The 21,985-nt window shown below is 39.9% G+C and overlaps 1 protein-coding gene across 1 annotated transcript in view; it reads right to left on the bottom strand.

The window, feature by feature from the left end:
* LOC149159786 (uncharacterized) overlaps nucleotides 1-21,985 on the bottom strand; it is a 111,432-nt gene that overhangs the window by 88,085 nt on the left and 1,362 nt on the right. The window lies entirely within an intron of this gene.

The following is a 21,985-nucleotide window of genomic DNA, read 5'->3' as shown; positions in this document are numbered from 1 at the left end:
CCAGAGTTGTGGGTGCAGCTGGATGAGGAGACCCGCAGCACGAATCTGGCCATACTAGAAACAGTTCAAGAGCTGAAAAATGAAATGGCTCGGCTACGAGAGGATAATGCACGATTGACAATGGAGCAGGAAAAGATTCTAAAAAGTTTGTCTGATAAACAGAACCCGCCGCTAGCTAACCCCAGCGCAGAACAACAGAGAATGATGGAGGAGCAACGTTATCAAGCAGAATCTGAAATCCCTGAAGAAGGAGAGGACCAATCTGATAATGCATCAGAACAACAGACTTCAAAGTGTCAAAAGGTGGAATTACAAGGAGAATTTCGGAAAATTAAACCCCCACACTACGATGGAGAACAAGAGGAAGCGGCTGAGGCGTGGCTAATCAATATGAATAAATATTTCCAGTTATATGAATATGATCATAACTTGAAGGCACGATTGGCTATCTTCCAGTTACAAGGGAAGGCGACACTGTGGTGGGAGGAAGTTAAAATCGTTAAAGGGGTAACCGAACGAACCATAACGTGGGAAAAATTCCAGAAATATTTTAAGGAGAGATACTTGACGGAACGCTTTTATGATGAAAAGGCAAAGGAATTCCATTATCTGCGATTGGGACAACAGACTATGGATGAGTTCATCAATCGTTTCACATCTTTGCTCTGCTATGTACCCTACCTCAAAGAAGAAAAAGCCAAGGTGCAACGGTTTGTTAGCAGTCTACCCATGTATATGAGGGAAAGGATTGAATTTGACAATCCTAGAACCATGGATGAAGCTATTCGCAAGGCCAGAATCTGCCACCAGCAGAGCAAACAGAAAGGGGACAGTTCCAACAGAAAATGGAATGAGAAAAAGAATAGTAAAATTGTTGGAAATAGTAGGGGAAGTCGAAGCGGTGGAGTCAAAGGAAGCAGCAAGGGCCAGAACAGTAGAACAGCACCGAGAGGTTCATTCAGGTCCAAGCCCATCAGTGAAACCAGAATGGGTGAACAACCCGCCAAGATGGATACTGAAGGAATAACCAGACCCCCAGTGCAGTGCTGGGGTTGTGGCGGACCGCACTACGTCAAAAATTGCCCACAAAGGAAGGGAGCTGATCAGATATCCCAGATTCATGAGGCATCAACCGTGGGTGACGTGGGACGAAGTGTGCCAAGAATTAATGCAGCCTTGGACGACCGCCAGGCAGAATACCAGCCCACCATGGTAGAGTTTGAAGGTAAAATTTTAGACCTTTCCATCACTGTTCTAATTGATCCTGGAGCTACTTTAAGTTATATTAGTCCAAAGATAGTTGAACAGTGTAAATTGCAGCCTGAAAAATTCAGGAACCCTTGGCTGGTACAGCTAGCTACAGGGACTAAAAGACGAGTAATGGCAAAAATCAAAAGTTGTCCTATAGTGATAGCAGGACAGCCAATAGTGGCAGATCTGAACATGCTTCCACTCAGGTCCTATGATGGGTGACGTGGGACGAAGTGTGCCAAGAATTAATGCAGCCTTGGACGACCGCCAGGCAGAATACCAGCCCACCATGGTAGAGTTTGAAGGTAAAATTTTAGACCTTTCCATCACTGTTCTAATTGATCCTGGAGCTACTTTAAGTTATATTAGTCCAAAGATAGTTGAACAGTGTAAGTTGCAGCCTGAAAAATTCAGGAACCCTTGGCTGGTACAGCTAGCTACAGGGACTAAAAGACGAGTAATGGCAAAAATCAAAAGTTGTCCTATAGTGATAGCAGGACAGCCAATAGTGGCAGATCTGAACATGCTTCCACTCAGGTCCTATGATGTCCTAATTGGGATGGACTGGCTAGAAAAGCATTGGGCTTTAGTGAACTGCAAAACGAAGGTCATACGGTACAAGGATGATGCTGGAATAGAGTAAGAAATGCAGGGAATTAAACAACCAGTGCAGGTCCGACCAATCACTGCATCTCAGCTGGCAAAATGCATCCGGAATAGATGCCAAGTGTATGCTATTCAGGTGGGCTATGCAGAAACTAAGAATAAGGTAAACCCGCTAGACCACCTCCCGATAATAAAAGAGTTCGCAGATGTGTTTCCGGAGGAAATTCCTGGACTACCTCCAAAGAGGGATATAGATTTTACCATTGAGTTAATACCAGGAGCTGCTCCAGTTTCGCGGAGACCTTATAGAATGAGTGTACCTGAGTTAAAAATGCAACTACAAGAATTGCTGGATAAAAACTTATATCCGCCCCAGTGTATCTCCATGGGGAGCTCCGGTATTATTCGTCAGGAAGAAAGACAGAACTCTTCGAATGTGTATTGATTACCGGCAGCTGAACAAGCTCACAATTAAAAATAAATACCCCTTACCTCGGATCGATGAGCTTTTTGATCCAGTCAAGGGGGCGACAGTATTTTCTAAAATTGATTTGTGATCTGGTTACCATCAAATCAGAATTAAAGAAGAGGATATTGCTAAAACAGCCTTCAGGACTCGGTATGGACACTACGAGTTTGTAGTGTTGCCTTTTGGATTGACTAATGCACCCGCCACGTTCATGTGTTTAATGAACAGCGTGTTCCATCAATTTTTAGACAAATTTGTACTAATATTCATTGATGATATTTTGATTTATTCTCGCTCTAAGGAGGAGCATGAGGAACATCTCCGGATGGTACTGCAAACTTTGCGAGAACATCAGCTGTATGCTAAACTCAGCAAATGTGATTTCTATAAAGAGGAAATTCAGTACTTGGGTCATGTGATTACAAAGGAAGGGATTGCCGTGGATCCTGAGAAAATAAAAACCATACTGGATTGGCCTGTGCCAAAAGATGTGGCGGATATCAGATCCTTCATGGGATTGGCGGGATATTACAAAAGATTTGTGGAAGGCTTTTCGAGGGTGGCATATCCTATCACGTCCTTGCAAAAGAAAGGGAGGACATTCAAATGGAGTTCTGAATGTCAACAAAGTTTTGAAAGACTTAAGAAATTACTCACGTCTGCTCCCGTTTTAAGTATAGCTGATCCGGATAAAGATTACGTGGTATGTACCGATGCCAGCCGAGAAGGCGTCGGAGGTGTGTTAATGCAAGAAGGGAAAGTGATAGCCTATGAATCGAGAAAATTGAAGGAACATGAGTAGAAGTATTCTGCCTATGACTTGGAGTTGGCAGCTGTCATACATGCGCTTAAGATGTGGCGGCACTACCTTCTAGGAAGGAAATTTCTGTTATTAACAGATCATCACAGCTTAACAAATTATTTTAGTCAGCCCACACTGAATGCAAGACAAGCTCGTTGGGAAGATTTCTTAAGCGGGTTCGACTTTGATATTAAACATCTGAAGGGAAAGGAAAATCGTGTAGCAGACACACTGAGTCAAAAGGTACAATGTTTGTATGAAGTTACATTCAGTAGATGGGAAAATTCCTTGTGGGAAACGATGAAAACAGCTGCAAGCCAAGATGCTGAATACCAACAAATGAAGCGGCAAATGCCACTTTCCAGCGAGGGAAGTCAGCAGGAATATGAAGTTAGCAGGGGTGGAATGCTGCTTTACAAAAAACGATTGTTTGTACCAAATGACAACAGCCTCAAAAATTTAATCTTGAATGAGTTTCATACCAGTCACTACGCTGGTCATCCCGGGTACCAGAAAATGCTGACTGCACTTCGGAAATAATATTACTGGACGGGAATGAAAAAGCATGTGGCTGAATATTTAGCACGATGTTTGGAGTGTCAGCAGATCAAGACGGAGCACCAGCATCCGGCTGGATTATTGCAACCCCTGCCCATTCCAGAATGGAAATGGGAAATTATATCAATGGACTTTATAACTGGGCTGCCTAAAACAAAGAGGAACAATGACTCTATTATGGTAGTGGTAGATAAGTTAAGTAAGGCAGCACACTTTATACCAGTGCAATCCACCTACAGGGCAGTGCAAATTGCACACATTTTCATGCAAAATGTGTTCAGATTTCATGGACTCCCAAAGACTATAATATCAGATCGGGATGTAAAGTTTACATCCGCCTTTTGGAGAGCGCTATTTGCAGAATTGGGTACACAGCTGAATTTTAGTACAGCTTACCATCCCCAGACTGATGGACAGACGGAGAGAGTAAATCAGATGGTGGAGGACATGTTGAGGGCATGTGTCATGCAAAAACCGACACAATGGGAAGACTATTTGCACTTGGTGGAATTCGCTTACAACAATGGATATCACACATCAATTCAGATGTCTCCATTTGAAGTCTTGTATGGACGAAAATGTCAGACGCCCTCAAATTGGAGTGGCCCGGAGGACAAATTAAGATTGGGACCAGAAATGCTCAATGAGATGGAGGACATGGTCAAAAAGGTGCGAGCCAACCTGAAGGCCGCTCAAGATCGGAAGAAAAATTTTGCAGACCAGAAAAGAAGGTTCAAAGAGTATGAGGTGGGCGATCACGTTTACATCAGAATTCAAGCCAGGAAAAGTACTCTGCAATGGAGCAGTTGTGCTAAACTTGCACCCCGTTACTTCGGACCTTTTCAGGTCTTGGCAAGGGTTGGGCCAGTAGCTTACCAGCTAGCTTTACCGAGCCACATTAGAATTCATAATGTCTTCCATGTATCCATGCTTAAAAAGTATATCTATGACCCTAAGCATGTGATCAAGTGGCAAAATATAAGGGTAAGGATTGCTTTTAATTGAACTAATTGAAAATGTATCTGGAACAAAAGACTGATACTGTTATTGGTTGCAGGTCGAACTGGAAGGAGAGGTCCTGGTCGAGCCTCTGAGCATTCTCGACCGGAGAGAAGTGCAGTTGCGGAAGCGGGTTATTACCCAAATTAAAGTGCAGTGGCAGCACTATGGGCCTGAAGAGGCTACTTGGGAAGACGAAGAGCTTTTTCGGAAAGCTTACTCGGAGCTGTTTGGAGACACTAGACATCGGGACGATGTCCAATCTCAGGAGGGGGAGATGTGATGACCCCGTAAAAATGTAATTATTTAAAAGTTACTACAGCAAAAACTGAATTAGAATGATATTGAAGGATTTAATTCTTTTGAGAATATTCTGTTGATTTTACATGTGCACTAAAATGATGATTAAAGAATTACTTATGAAAGTATTTGAATTCCCAAAAGGGAACTGGAAAAGAAAAGTTAGTTAACAAAACTAGAAATAACCACCTTCCCTAACTGGAAGGGTTTCCAGGGAAAAGGGAAGGTTGGTTGAAAGAACTCTGGGCTGTAGAGACAGACGGAGAAAGAGAAAGGGAAGGAAAAACCATGTATGGACTAAGTCTGGTAGGGACCAGATAGTCAAGCACACAGTGCTGGCTTACTGAGGATAGTGATCCGGTAAGCGGAAGCTTGGGGGGAGACTCAGGTCTCGAAGGATTGGTCTCACGGTTGCGTGGATAACAAGCTTTACACAGAGATTTGGCAGGAGACTTGTCCCAGACTCACCTTACCAGTGGAGATCAGGTAAGTAACGGAACCCTTATGTTCCCATAGTTATCTGTGTAATTTATAGTATGACTGTTATTATCTGTGCAACAGTTGTAAAACAGTATATAGTATGACTATGACTATCTGTACAAAATTATAGACAGTATTGCTGTACAAATAAGAAGATAGTGTAACTATATTATCTGTACGAAAATTATAGTCAGTGTATCGGTAAAACTCGAAGGATAAAGAACTGAGCAAAGGAAAGCAGTGTATTCCAAGGATGAGCCTTATCCCTATCAGACAAATAGGTTTACAGTCATAGGGAAACCCAAATCAGGAAACTGACTTTTTATGAGGGAATAGAATTCTGGGTCGATACCGTAACTTGACCCTAATGTTCACAGTAAGTTGAATATCCCTCGTTATAATCTTAAAACAAATACCTTTCTTTATAACCTTAATCTGCTGTATAATTCCAATATGAAGATTTTCTAAAGACTAGGGTAATAAAGATTAAAGGAACTCGGAATCTCGAACCAGGTCGAACCGTAGCAAGGAGGTTCTGGAGATTTCACATTGACGGGCAAAAGCCTGAACCCGTGAGATAAACAAAAGAATAGACAAATCTGAGCTGAGAAGTAAACCCAAAATACTACCTTGAATCAAAGGTCTGATAGTTAACATGGAACAAATTTTCTGAAGGTTACGACAGTAAAATTATGCAAATCGTTACAAGTAGCAAAGAACCATGCGGTAACCTCATATTGGCATTCAAGTAAATACAGTGAAAGTATTTAAACGCGGCAAGGAAAGTACCAAACGATTCCATACGAATGAAGGAACAAACAATAATAACCTACAATCATGATTTAACCACAGAACCTCAGGGTCTCGGGTTATGGAGAAAACCCAGAACTGTCGACCATACTTCTATGGTAACCAGATGCAGGTGCGGCAGTCCTTTAACCCATCTATGCAGGACTGTTAAATACATTGACATTACGAGATAAACCCTTAGTACATTCTGTAAACAAAACGCATTCATGCCGTAAACGAAAGAGAAGGAATATAGAATGAGAAATCGTACTACGAGTCTGGTACCTTTCAAACCCTATATAATTCATAAAAAACCTTGCTTAATAGCATAAAAAGTAAACCATAGCATAACGCAAACAGTGAGTCACATTAAATTATCGGCCGCCAAGCCATATGAGCACAAAATGGAGAACAAGCGAGCTGGTTTACAACCAGAGCTTTTGTATAGTTACAATACATTTGACAGTCCAAATATAAACAGATGATTAATAGAATCAAGCAAAATCTTCAGCCTCGTGAACCAAAGGTAAATTCCCAAAACCGCCGCAACAAAGTATTACCCAATAATCCATAACCAGCCCCAGAACGTATGGAACCGGAACAAGAGCATCCGTCCATCGTAATCTGCGGCCAACCGTGCAAAGATAAGGTTGGGGCCTGCTTTTGGGCACAGAGGAAAACCCCTGGTAACCAGAGGCAAGACGGAATAGAATCGACCAAGACCAAACATCTGAATAAGGTTAAATACCTGTGTAAACTCGGCAGACCACATCTGGAAGGATTCTCCAATACCGTCAAAACCGGAAGTCGCCCAAATGCAACCTGTCATGCCATGGATTAAAGGTTACTATACCTCGTAGCAGACAAAACCAAAATCATACCCGGAAACTTTTAAAAACTGACAGATAATTACCTGGCCGGTTCGAGGATGAGGAACCATGGAGCGGAAGCACACCAGAGAGGGCGCATGTGCCTGGTAAGATGGAGGAACTCGGCGCGAAACTAAGAAGCAGATCCCATGCAGAGGTAAAATGGAGCGGAGAGTTGTGGAGCGCCGAGCAGAATGAGAAAAGCTTCGAAGAATCCGGAAAAGACCACGTATATACCCTACCTGCCAGCAGAGGAAACGTGGAGCACTCGTAGCCCTTGATCTCATGCAGAACCCTCAAACCGTGGATCAAGGCACCAATGCCCAAAAGCAAGGCGCGGGAAAGTTCCAGGCTTGGCAACCTCACTCCAACCACGTGAACAGGCCGGCAGAACACAGTACTGTTGCCAGATGTCCAACGCAGAATATGCCAACAATCAAGGGCAGGACAACCTTGATACACACGAGGAAGAGTCATAAAGTCCTTATGCCATCGCATCCGTGATATAACAATGTCAAGGAATAAACAATGATTAAACCAATGTATGACAAGCATTACCTGCCACACCATAGACCTTCTAAGGTTACGTTTATATACGTGGTGGTGGCACTATATATTCATACATATAACTAAGTGTAGACTCTATAATTTTTTATTTATTTTTTATTATATATGTGTTTATCAAGTAGATATGTGACAATAACACAAATCAAAATTTCACCAGATTATAGTACTGGAAATTCCAAAAGATAGCACTAAAAACAACTCCTTAAAAATATAATATATTATTTAAATATTAAACATGATTAGGTAATAAATGTTTAGAGTTTTAAAATTAATATTAATTTAACTTACCAGCATAGTGTTTTATTACGAAGGTCGCATCTTATCAGGGACCAAAGCATATTAATATTGCAGCAATTTGAAAGCGACTAATGCCACTTACCAGGAGGAAGGAATATTACAAATTAAAAGCTTTCTACCCATTTCAGAATTTTTACCGGGAGAAAGGAATATTACGAATTAATGTTATTAAAAGCTTTCCACCGATTTCGGAATTCTTACCAGGAGAAAGAAATATCACAAATTAATGTTATTAAGAGCTTTCCACCCATTTCAGAATTCTATTGCTTTCTGTCGATCCATAATCACGTCCATTACCTGCAACCTGGAAAATCTTTGGATGTGCCACGAGTTGGTGTGGGTTTCTTAATGACAACATAAGCTAGAGCGTCCTCCCCCTACATTCTAACATTCAAGAAAATGTGCATTCCATAAGACATTTGCTCACGGTCGCTTGTGTTGTGAGATTCGAAATTCCAATATGGCACAAACATTGAATCTAATCCAAAATGTGAGATTGAATATCATTCGAAATTCCAGTATGGCATCAATAATATTGAATCTGATCCAAAATTCCAATATGGCATCTAAGAAATTTATTGTGGTGCTCCATCTATGGATTGCAGAGTAATTTATTCGTCTCATCTGGTAAAGAAATGGAGGTCCAGTATCCTTCATATTTAGCTCAGTAATCAACAACTCGAATCTTCTGATGGCTTCAACTATTATAACATGTTGAGGATGAAATTGACATCCTTTGTAGTTAAATTGAAGAATTATAGTATGTTAAGGCTTAAGGTAGTTAATCATTTTCATGGCCAATTCTCTTTTTCAATTGACCCTTGAACTCTTAAATGTGAATGCAATTATCCTACATTTTGGGCATATTGATCTCTTTATTTAAAATTCCACTCCTCCGTCATAGTTTTTCATGCTAGTTTGATTTTGCATCTTTGAAATATTTCCCTCCGATCTGCTCGTAGCAGATAGAAACTTTCCTCTTTTTAACTTTATAATGCATAGATATAAATTATATATATATATATATGAGATTTTATACTATCTAAGATGGTTTGGGTATTGTTTTATAACAATACAATAAAAATATATATATGAAAAATTGAAAAAATTAAATTAATTTAAAACTATCTCAAATCTATTGATTATTTAAATAAATTAAAATTTTAAATGTAAATTTCTTAATATAACATGAAATTAAATAATAATAAAAAACAACATATTAAAAAATTTGGTCTCTCAGATTTGGGTTCAAAAAAGATATAGAATAAATCTCATATATATATATATATATATATATATATATATATATAGATATATATTCAACAATTAACTAACTATTATTATTGTAGTAAATAAGAATATGTGTATGTGGGACTAGCCAACTAGCAACTATACCATGCACATAACTTCTAGGTGTTTATACAAACCCCTTGAAAGTTGGGGGATTTGAAAAATTGGGGATTTTAACATAGAATATAGGTCCATAACACTTCATTAGCATAGGGATCACCAATTAAGTTGCCCACAAAAGCTAATAGATAAATAATTAAACTTAATATTAATAAAATTAAATTTATTAAATAAATTTATGTTAATTATAAATAGTCAAAATATTAAAAAGTCTATTCCTAATTTTTATTTTTATTGAATCAATTAAAAATTGAAATAAATTTATACTAATGTTATTTTAAAAAATTATTTATTTCCATTATATAAAAAAAAAACTATAATATCTTCTATATTATATGTATGCGTTGTACCTATCTTTAAGAGTGGGCATAAAAACATTCCCTCTAATTATCTAACCAGTATGATTAGCTCAATTTTACCTAAGTTGTAAAGAGTTGTTTTGCAATAGAAGATTAACCTATGGCTAGAAATCCATGATAAATAGCTAATGGCTAAGCTAACTTTTAGAGATATCATTCAATTATGGATCACCTTCTTATTCTCAATGTCAATGGAGATGAGTATCATGATAATAAAACTGATCTACTTTGTTATTTCACTTTGTTATTTCATTGACTTTAAAAAGAAATTGACATTGTTCCGAGGAAGCCTATAGAAAAGGTTAGAGGAGATAATATTTCCTCTCGAGCTTAGTGACATTGTGAGAAGGTTGTATGAGAACATTATTTCCAAGCTTATGATCAAAGAAAGTTGGTCAAAAGTAACAAGGGTGTCTTTTGTCCCCTCCCATTTTTTGTAATAGTCATTACTTTTCTAGTTTATGATGATGATATTGTTCTTATACAAGATGAAAATTGAAGAAGATTGGTAATAAAGAATGAAGAATACCAAATCATAGAGCATAGAAGACGGAGATAAAGAACATCAAAAGAATATATCATAGAATATGGAAATGGGACTAGGGTCAAGAGTGAATTGAATATTATATATTGTCACAAGTAATCATTAAGGAGGAGTATCAAATATTGACATAATACTTGCAAATAAATAATAAAGTATAAATTATAAGATGGTTCATATTACATAATGATGTGCATAGATCATACAAGTAAAGAAGAATTATAGATGAAGAGAAATAAGATTTGTTAGGTATAACTATTAGTTGAGAGATCTAAGGAGAGATTATTGTAGATTCAGTTATGCATATGGTTGTTATTATCACTTATTGTTAAATAAAAAGACCACAGAATGATTCATTTAATAGAATTTCCCCTTTAAGTGCTTTTTACTATAAACCCTCTATATCCCTTGCTTCATATTTATTTCCATATATTTGTTAGGGCCATTGAAGCAAATAGTACACATTGCCAAAAAGACAAAATTCCCAAATACAAAGAAATATTGGCCCAATAATAAACTAAGAAAAATATAAAAAAATAACACCATTACCCAAATACCATTAATAACTTTCTAACCTTAACCAAATTGAACCATTAATTGCAACATGACGTGAACAAGAGTGTATCTCAAATTATGTTGAATGAAAGTGGGTGATATCTACCCCTCTATTGAGTGGGGTGTTAATGATGGTACAACCTCCCTCCCCACTCACAATGTTTGTCACCCTGTGAAATTTCCACATAAATTAATATGATTTTATAAAATATGTTAGATTAAAAATGTTAAAAAATATAACTTGAATTTTTTGAAAGAGAATTATTTTTTTTAAGATAATTGTTTTAACTATTTTATTTAAGAGGATGCGGGAGCGAAGCAGGAGTGACCAAGGTTTCAGGTCACAGTGAAAGTTATCCCCATGGATGGGCACAGAGGAGGGAGCTTCACTCCCTCCTACAAGGAGGCGGTAGCTAACAAGAGCAAGATACCTCTGGATAAAGGCAGAGGTAAAGCTGAGGAAGGAAGGAGAAATAGGGAAGAGGAAACAGAAGGTTCCAAATCGGAGGAGAATGATGGCACAAAAGACAAGGAGGAAAATGACAAAAAACAGAGAACAAAAGACAAAAATCAGAAAGGACCATGTAAACCCAAGGCTGAAATCACTCCTAGAGTAGTATTAAATAATCCAACGTTGCAGGCACATAGGGAGCACATGCAGACTTATGCAATCATATGCAAATTCATGGGGTTATGGCCCACTGAAAAAGCTTTACAAACTTGGATCAGATACCATTGGAAGCCTAAAGGGAGCATTGATCTGCATGTGGGGTCTAAGGGTTTCTTCACAGTGGTGTTCACCAACATTGAGGATAAAGACAGAGTGTTTGAAGGTGGGCCCTACTTCTATGCGGCAGCAGGGCTCTACATGAGGCCATGGATGATGAATTTCATTCCGGAAAGGGAAACTTTTACTTTAGTCCCGGTAAGAGTAATACTCTATTCTCTACCTCTCGATTATTGGAAAACAGAATCGCTAGCTGCTATAGGTAATAAATTAGGAAGGTTTGTCAAAGCTTCTGAAGCCAGAAGGAGGGGAAAATATACCTCCTTTGCAAGGATCTATGTGGAGATGGATTTATCGGGAGCTCTTCCAGATGAAGTTATCTTGGAGGTATTTGATGAGGAATGGGTGCAGACAATAGACTATGAACACATTCCATTTAGATGTCGTAGATGCCATGAACACGGCCACCTTCTAAGAGACTGCCCTCTCAGTAAAGCAGAAAACAAAAACAAAACTAACATTATGAAAGACACAGATAGCTTTCACAAAGTTGTTCTTAAAGGAAAAAGTAGCAAAAAAGGGCCAAAGCAACATCAAGTGGGAGGATAGAAGGCCAGTCAGAATCAGTTCGAAGTTCTCAAAGAGGATGAAGAAATAGCAGTAGAAGATCAAGTACTGAAGGAAGGTTATGAGAATAGGGAGAAGGAAGAAGATAATGATCAGACACAGGAAAATGAAAAACAGAAAGGAAAAATGATGAGTGAATCATAACTGGAAATGGATCAGGAAATGAACGAGAGTGAGATGGAAACGGAGGACAATGAGCTACAGGAGATTCTTGACAGAGAAAACCTAGATCTAGAAGGGTTCCTGAATCAGGGAACTAAGGGCGAGGTAGAATCATTACCACAAGAAGAGATCAATAGAATACAATAGTTATTCCTATGGAAAACTCAGGCAAAGGGTTTAGAGGAAGTAAACAACATTGAAAGACAAAGTAATGAAGGAATGAAAGAAATAAAAATGACTCTGGGGCTTGCACCGAGAAATCCAGGCAAAAAAAGAGGCAGGAAAAAGCAGAATGAGCTACTGATGGAATGTGGAAAGCTCATGGTAGACTCAGGTACGATGAAAGATCTAACCAGTTACTCCTTTACCAATCTTTAATTATGAAGTTCACAACTCGGAATATTAGAGGTCTAGGCAGCAAGAGAAAACAGAGAATGCTAAATAACATAATGAAGCAAGCAGCTCTGGACATAATTTTTGTCTAAGAAACAAAATGCTCTATACAAAAGTTAAGGCAAATCCATAGTAAATGGCTTAGCAGATTTGAGTTTCTAGAAGTTAAAGCTGAAAACACAGCAGGGGGTATCCTCACTCTCTGGAATCCCCAAAAAGTTGAAATAATTGATGCGGAGGCATCAAGGAACTATCTATCAGTGGTTTTATAGCTTGTAGGAGACAGGGATACTTATCTAGTCACGAATGTTTATGGCCCCCAAAGGTTGGATGACAAAATCAGGTTTATAGAATCCTTGGTGGATCTTCGGGTCAGACATGTAGGATTACCTTGGGTCACAGGAGGAGATTTCAATATGATCAGATCTCTCTCGGAGAAAAAAGGGGGTACTAGAGCTCTAAACAAGGATTCCTCAACATTCCAAAACTTTTCAGAAAGCATGAAGCTTGTTGACATTGAGACAAACAATGGCCTCTACACCTGGAATAATAAAAGAAGAGGGAACTCCCTGGTAGCCTCCAAGTTAGATAGATTCATGATCTCTGAAGATCTCATGCTTTTAGACAAGGAAATAATTAATTCTCCCTTTTGGAGGCTCAGATCACTGGCCTGTTCAAATGGAGATCAAGGGCATAGGCACCCCAAGAAACCGTCCTTTTAGATTTGAGAATATTTGGCTTTCACACCCAGATTTCATCAGTAACATTGGAAAATGGTGGGAGGAATATTTGCAGATTCAGGGATCATCAATGTTCCTGCTACATAAAAGACTAAAGCACATCAAGAAGAAGTTAAAAGCATGGAACAAGAATGCTTTCAAAAATATTTTTGCAAGTAAGGAATCTGTTGAAAATAAAATTCTGGAGCTCAACCAAGCTTTTATCAAGGAAGGATTTGATAAGAACAAAAATGATCAGGTAAAGAAATATCGTCTAGAATGGGAAAAGTTGTGTAAACAAGAGGAAATTTTTTGGAAACAAAAATCAAGAGTCCAATGGCTAAAGGAAGGAGAGCGCAATACCAAATTTTTCCATAGATCCACTATTGCTAATAGGACTCACAACAGGATCTCTTTGATCAAGGACAAGGACGGGCAAATCCATCAATCCCATAAGGATATAGAAGCAGTGTTAGTTAAACACTTCCGAAGTACTGCCCAGGAAGGCATTTTAGTAAGGGAACCTTTCATCAAAGACTTCACTAAACACATCCCTAAGTTGGTATCCAGAGAGGACAACTGTAATCTCAACAGAACTGTAACTGAAAAGGAGGTCAGTGAGGTGCTCAAGGAAATGCAAAATGGGAAGGCCCCAGGGCCAGATGGATTCAATGTGGATTTCTTCAAATCTTCTTGGAACATTGTCAAAAGGATAATGTAAGGGTAGTGGAAGATTCCAGGCTGAACATAACTATTTTGAAAGCTCTCAATACCTCCTTCATTGCCCTAATTTCAAAACAGGATAATGCTCAAACGCCAGAGAGGTATAGGCCCATCGCCTTATGCAATGTAGTTTATAAGATAATTTCCAAGGTAGTGGCCAACAGACTCAAACCTTTGCTGCCTATGCTTGTTTTTGGGGAACAAACTGGGTATGTGGAAGGCAGACAAATACTAGATAACATCATTCAAGCTCATGAGGTGGTTCACTCGTTAACTAGTAAAAGGAAATCGGGTATGATAATGCAATTGAACATTGCCAAAGCATATGATAAAGTGAACTGGACTTATATCAAGAAAGTGCTTAAGGCGTTTGGTTTTGATCATAATTGGATCAGATGGGTAATGGACCCAGTGACTTCCTCTAGCTTCTCAATTTTAGTTAGTGGCTCTCCATCTGAAATGTTTCTTCCTTCTAGAGGACTCAGATAGGGTGATCCACTCTTGCCTTTTCTTTTCATCCTCATGATGGAAGGGCTGGGGCAGTCCATTAAGCATGCTAAAGTAACGGGAAAAATTCAAGGACTCCAGCTATAGGAGAATAGTCAAGCTCTGAGCCGTCAACAATTTGTAGATGACACCATGTTACAAGGAATTCCCACAGTCAAGGAAGCGCTAGCATACAAACAAATTTTGAATGACTTTTCCATGGCAACAGGTATGGAGGTCAATCTTTCCAAATCAATTTTTTTTTTCTTTAACACCCACATTGCTATCCAGAGAAATGTCTCTAGAATTCTTGGTTTTCAAAGAGATGCCCTCCCCTCTAGATATTTGGGAGTTCCTCTAACGGATAAACCTTTGCATAAGAGGGTTTGGGAACTGTTAATCATCAAGATGCAAGACAAGGTCAGAAAATGGACAATCAGGTCTTTAAATCTGGCTAGTAGACTGGTTCTTACAAAGGCAGTGCTCCAAGCTATCCCAGTCTTTATGCTATCAGCTCTCCCTGCTCCAAAAGGAGTCCTACAACAATTTAGAAATATCCAAAGGGATTTTCTTTGGGGAAAGGAGGAAACTAGGAAAAAATGGGCTTTAGTTTCATGGGAAAAGATCTGTAAACCTAAGAATCAAGGAGGCCTAGGATTGGATGATCTAGAGATTCTCAATAAGGTTCTTGGAGCCAAACTCTGGTGGAGGTGGGTTAAGGATCCTAAGGCTCAATGGGCAAACATTTGGAAGGAAAAATATGCCAGCTCCTGGCACTCTTCTGAACTAATAAGAATGTCTGGAAACATGAAGGGCTCTCCCATATGGAACAAAGCCTAGGAGAACAAAGGGGTGGTTCAAAAAAACAGTTTCTGGGAAATCAGAGATGGAGATCAGGCACTATTCTGGGAGGATAAATGGCAACAAGAACCAATACTTTTGAAAGAGGAATTTTTGGGCCTCAAGCAAGAAACAGACAACCAAGGATTAGTAAAGGTAAAGGACTTTTGGGAACATGCTCACAACACAGAAAAATGGAGAGCATGGAAAAAAGTAGATGGCAGAGAGGACCGAACCCTCAACAGTAGAGCAGAGATCCTAAAGAGGATGCTGGATCAGAGGATGATTTTAGTCATTGAAGGGTAGGATCAACTAAGATGGGGTAAGAACAAAGAGGGCAACTTTAATATTAAGGAAGCAAAAGGTATTCTCCCTGGACTAGAATCCCAAGACCCGGTCAAAATCTGGCAGAAGATGTGGAGGAACAAAGGCTGGATGAAAATCAAGCTCTTTATGTGGCTGGTTCACCATAGGAAAATCTTAATTTGGGACAATATTAGAAAGAGGGGTATGCTAGGACCCTCCAGATACCAGCTCTGTGAAGCAAAAGAGGAGATAATGGAACATCTTCTCAATAGCTGCATTTTCACCACAAGGTTATGGGATTTTTTTGCCACAGTCTTCAATCAGTCTGATAGAGACAGAGATAACATCACTAACACCAGAAACAATTGGAGGAATAATTTTTCGGATTATGAGATTCTTAACTCTGCATGGGCTCTCTTACCAAGTTTCATAATATGGAATGTGTGGAAAGAAAGAAACAAAAGAATTTTTAAAGAAGAGAAGAACCCCTCTCTATGCCTGTTGGAGAAAATATTGAAACAGCTAAAAGAGAGAGTGGGAACAATAGTTAGGGATCTCCCCAAAAATCCTCCCTCAGAACAGAGTTAAGAATTCTCAGGCAATTAGACATGCAGGGGCTCATTCCACAAGGACTAGACAGGAAAATAATCTTGAGGTAATCGGTTAAAGAATTCTGGAATCCCCCCCCGGAAGGTTTCCTAAAGTATAACATCGATGATGCTTCAAAAGACAACCCAGGAATGGCAGGCTTTGGAGGAGTTCTGAGGGATGAAACTGGGAGCATCATCTCCCTCTTCCATTGTCATTTAGGAAAAGCTACCAACAACATGGTGGAACTAATGGCATTGGAGCAATGCTTAGAATTTCTGAAACATGACAACAATCAAAATGTGATAATAGAAGCTGATTCAAAGCTAGTCATCAACGCGGCCAAGAAAATTAGTCATGGAACAGGGCCAGAAAAAGTTTCAAAACACTGGAGGTTAATAAGGGTGCTCCAAAAAATACAGGATCATCTACAGGGACTACGCACACTTAGATTCATCCATGTGCGTAGAAAGGCCAACAAATTGGCAGACATCCTTGCCAACCAAGGGGTCACCTGTAAAGACAACAGAATTTCGATGAGTTTGCGTGCAATGCTGCAAAGAATACTTGTGCAGGATTCCCAATTTTGGTCAAACAGGTCTATAGAGGATAGCTCGCCAGAGGCGGCCTCTGCAGCTAAAGTCATCACTTCACTGAAAATCCCCGAAGGAGGGCGCTGGGTTTTCACAATCAGAAGAAAGGTTAAGAACAATAATTGTGCTAGTGGCACCATTTCCCATTTTTCCCAGTGTTGGGAGACAAAACCACCCCTAGAATGGTTTTGGTGCGATCGCACCACTTTCAAGTTAAGGGTGGTTTCGAATTCTTGGCAACGATACCATACAATGCTTGACACATGGATGTGGGATGGGTTTGAAAACCATCCTCATCGCACGATAAACTTCAATGATTTTATGGTGTGCGATTTACAGCTCCACCGTCCGATTTGTTCATGTTTGATCAACGATCAGGATTGTACGAGTGGTTCGGTGGGGTCGTGGGTTTAAACATCTTGCTCCTTTGTGAAGCAAAATGTATCTCCAACATTGGATTTTATAAGAAGTTTGGACGACAGTGATTAAGAAGCAGGTTTGTGTGGGAAGGGCTCAGATGCCCGGCGACTCCCATAACTTGTTTTTGTCGGTTCTCAAAAGTGTTCGGCGGGAAGTTTTGGGAACTTGTTTTAGTACATCTTCCTATTTTTCCTTGTACCACTCAGATTGATGGAAAAGTGTAAATATTGTAATTTTTGCTTGATTTAATGAAAAAGAAGGCAGGACTTTTGCTTTAGCAAAAAAAAACTATTTTATTTAAAATAATGTAAATTTATTTTAACAAAATTAAAATATATATAATTATATTTATATTACCCTATTTTAATCATAATAAAATTTATTTATTATTTAAAATAAATTATGATTTCTTCCCAAAACTTTGTCACGGTGTGAAGTTAACATTCTCATTCTTATAAACTTAAAAAATAAATCTTAATCATAATAAAATTTATTTATTATTTAAAATAAATTATGATTTCTTCCCAGAACTTTGTCACTGTAAGGCCTCCGAGAGATGAATGGCGGGCGCGAAGTAAACGACGAAACCGTGAACGATGGTGAATGCTTTGAGGAACGCGACGAAGTGTTAAACCTTTATATATGCGATGGAAGGAGCTTGCGGTTGGGGGCAAGCCGACTTGTTTAATAAGCATATGCGCATGTGTTATGGGGGCTTTGTGGGGTCGGCCATGGGGCTTCACACCCCATGAAAGTCACGTAGGCATGGATATATATATGGGGATCTTGGAGCTCATTATCACCATCGAACTCTCATGGATATCCACGCATAAAAGGAAGGAAAAATCTGCGCAAGGAAGATGAGGAGATGCACACATCTCATGCACATTGTTATCTAAGGTGCAGTTTGGTTATTCTTGTGCCGTGTGGGGTAGGCAAGTGTGCCGGGGTTCGTTTTGAATGCAGTTTTGTGTAGGACTTGGCAAAGGGTCTTGGGTGGCTCGGGTGAGCACCTCCCTTCGTGCAAGGGTGCACAACATGTTGTAAAAGGCAGGTGGCCTGTCTATTGTAAAATTTGGTTAAGTGTGAGACTTGGTTCGGCCAAGACACACTGTTGTATTGTAAGCTGATATTCTTAATAAAATTGTCGGACAGACTCACATTACGGGGAGTTGCCCCTCCCCTTTATACTTGTTTGCAATTGTTGATGTTCTTGGTTAATTGCATGATGATAATGAATGAGTATGGGCTTCATTAAGTATAAAGGATAATTGCTTTTACTTGGTTGCGAAACACAAACTAAGTATGTTAATGAGTAAGTAGGCGTAGTCCACGAATGTTAGTATTGGTGAAAAGAAAGCGTTCGGTGGTGCCGCACCTTGCTACAAGCGGTTGGAAGACTATCGCAGGTGTAGGGGCGTGACAGTTGGTATCAGAGCTCGGTTTGGAGCTGGTGAGCAGGGTTGCTCGTGACGAAGCACAGGTTTGAAGCTGATGAGCTAGGTTGCTCGTGACAGTGGACAACAAGGCATGGCAAGTTTGGGTGAAGGTGGAAGGAAGCTCTTGCTTACCTTGGATAGGTTGAAGAGGTTGAAGGAAGAGAGGCCCCAAATCCATGAAGAACTTGAAGCCTTGGAAAAGGATGTTGAAGGAAAGCTTCTTCAACTTGGTTCGACAATGGAGCAAGGTGAAGTTGCAAATTGTGCTGACAAGGAAGAGGAAGCCGTGATAGATGAAGATGTTGCAGACATGACTACGATGGAGGATGGACTTGAGGCTGATCAAGTCGAACCAGGATCGTGCAGTTTGTCAACATGTATGGATGAGGTCACTCACATGGAGGAGCCTCATGATGATGAAGTAAGTAATGGTACTTGTGTTTCATTTGGGCATTTGGGAGATGGACTATGTGCAGGGAAGGGCAAAGCCAGTTTGCTAATGCCGGGGAGGATCTCACCATGGATGTCTATGATGGAACCTTGTATGGAGAGGCAAGGATTATCGATTGTTGCAGGGCTTGTTGGGGTTACTTGTGACCTTATGATGAAATGTGCAAGGATCCGTGACAAGGGTGGAACTTGATGATCATTGTGGAGGATTGGGTCATGCTTTAGCCACATGGAGAATTGGCTAAGTGCCCGGCATGAATCATGGACAGATTGAGGAGGGCACACACTTGTGATGTTTTGGGTGGACTTCTCATGGCCGAGACCAAGAGATAGTCTTGGTGGACACTTTGAGGAGCTATGTTGAAGAGGTTCATGACATGATGATATGATGGGTTGGTTGGGTGACCGAGTTCACTAAAACAAAGATTGAAGACTTGGGGAGATGACCAATTGTTGTGATGAGGTCTACTTGGTTGGACTACATGGGCAGCTTAGTCATGGACATTGGGTTGGAGACATGAAGACATGGAGCATGGCAGACTTATGCAAGAACATTGTGTGGGAGCACTTGTAGAGATGTCAAAGGACATCCAAAGAGGAGTGCTGAGGTAGGAATGTTATGCAGATGGACTTGCTAGTGTGACATGGAGACTTACTACTTATGGACTGATGGTGGAGTTGTGCACTTCAGTACAACACAACCATGAACTTAGATGGAGTTGTGAGCAACTATGAGGCATTCCTACTACATGAGGAGCTGAGGCATCTTGTATGCTTGCTGAGGTGTTGGTTGGGGATGGTTTATGGAGCTCATGATGACATGAGATTGTTGTGACTTTTAGGGACTTCATATGGTGAACTTGGAGGATCCGATACATTGAGGAGCTGAGGTCAGGAGACTTTGATGCAGTATGGGATGCATACTTTCAAAGTACATGTATGGGCATGGCTTGAAAGAGTGACTTGATGTAGAGGATCGATATGAGGCACTTTGGGGTGATGGAGTTACAATGATGATAATGATGCTTTGGTGATACACTTGAGCATGGGTTGAGCCGAGACTCAACTACTTTCTATACATGAGAGCTGATTTGATCGAGGATCATGGGCAGCACATGGATAGATGAGACAAGTGCATACTTGTTTCTATGAAGACTTGAGGATGGCACATTGCAGATGATGAAGAGAGCTTCATGGACCTGAATGGGGCACATCAAGAGTCGATTTGAGGAGATGTTCTCTTCACTTGGAGGAGACACACATATGGGCAACATGTTGCAGATGAGATGGATGGAGTTTCCATGGACCTGAGCATGGATTATGGAGATACATACTTTGGTATGGTGAGCTTGGTGGCAGCGGTCACTAAGTCGGGACATAGTGGAGAAAGAGTCTCTACATATGTTGCAAGGATGTTTGCCTTGTGTAGAAAGGTCGACATCATGGACGAATGATGATCTTGGTGGAGAGCTACCAGGATGATATGTTGTCAAGGACGACAATGATTTCAGATGGAGGAGAATGTAAGGCCTCCGAGAGATGAACGGCGGGCGCGAAGTAAACGACGAAACCGTGAATGATGGTGAACGCGATGAAGTGTTAAACCTTTATATATGCGATGGAAGGAGCTTGCGGTTGGGGGCAAGCCGACTTGTTTAATAAGCATATGCGCATGTGTTATGGGGGCTTTGTGGGGTCGCCCATGGGGCTTCACACCCCATGAAAGTCACGTAGGCATGGATATATATATGGGGAGCTTAGAGCTCATTATCACCATCGAACTCTCATGGATATCCACGCATAAGAGGAAGGAAAAATCTGCGCAAGGAAGATAAGGAGATGCGCACATCTCATGCGCATTGTTATCTAAGGTGCAGTTTGGTTATTCTTGTGCCGTGTGGGGTAGGCAAGTGTGCCGGGGTTCGTTTTGAATGCAGTTTTGTGTAGGACTTGGCAAAGGGTCTTGGGTGGCTCGGGTGAGCACCTCCCTTCGTGCAAGGGTGCACAACATGTTGTAAAAGGCAGGTGGCCTGTCTATTGTAAAATTTGGTTAAGTGTGAGACTTGGTTTGGCCAAGACACACTATTGTATTGTAAGCTGATATTCTTAATAAAATTGTCGGGCAGACTCACATTACGGGGAGTTGCCCCTCCCCTTTATACTTGTTTGCAATTGTTGATGTTCTTGGTTAATTGCATGATGATAATGAATGAGTATGGGCTTCATTAAGTATAAAGGATAATTGCTTTTACTTGGTTGCGAAACACAAACTAAGTATGTTAATGAGTAAGTAGGCGTAGTCCACGAATGTTAGTATTGGTGAAAAGAAAGCGTTCGGTGGTGCCGCACCTTGCTACAAGCGGTTGGAAGACTATCGCAGGTGTAGGGGCGTGACAGTCACGGTGTGAAGTTAACATTCTCATTCTTATAAACTTAAAAAATAAATCTTAATCATAATAAAATTTATTTATTATTTAAAATAAATTATGATTTCTTCCCAGAACTTTGTCACGGTGTGAAGTTAACATTCTCATTCTTATAAACTTAAAAAATAAATCTTAATCATAATAAATTTTATTTATTATTTAAAATAAATTATGATTTCTTCCCAGAACTTAAAAAATGAAAATACCGCGATGCCATTCAAGTGTAGTGAAAGC

The sequence above is a fragment of the Pinus tabuliformis genome, chromosome 5_2, assembly GCF_031772625.1.
Source record: "Pinus tabuliformis cultivar Carrire ecotype Pingquan chromosome 5_2, CPIR1, whole genome shotgun sequence".
NCBI classification, from domain to species: Eukaryota; Viridiplantae; Streptophyta; class Pinopsida; order Pinales; family Pinaceae; genus Pinus; species Pinus tabuliformis.
This window is presented reverse-complemented; position numbering and strand designations above follow the sequence as displayed.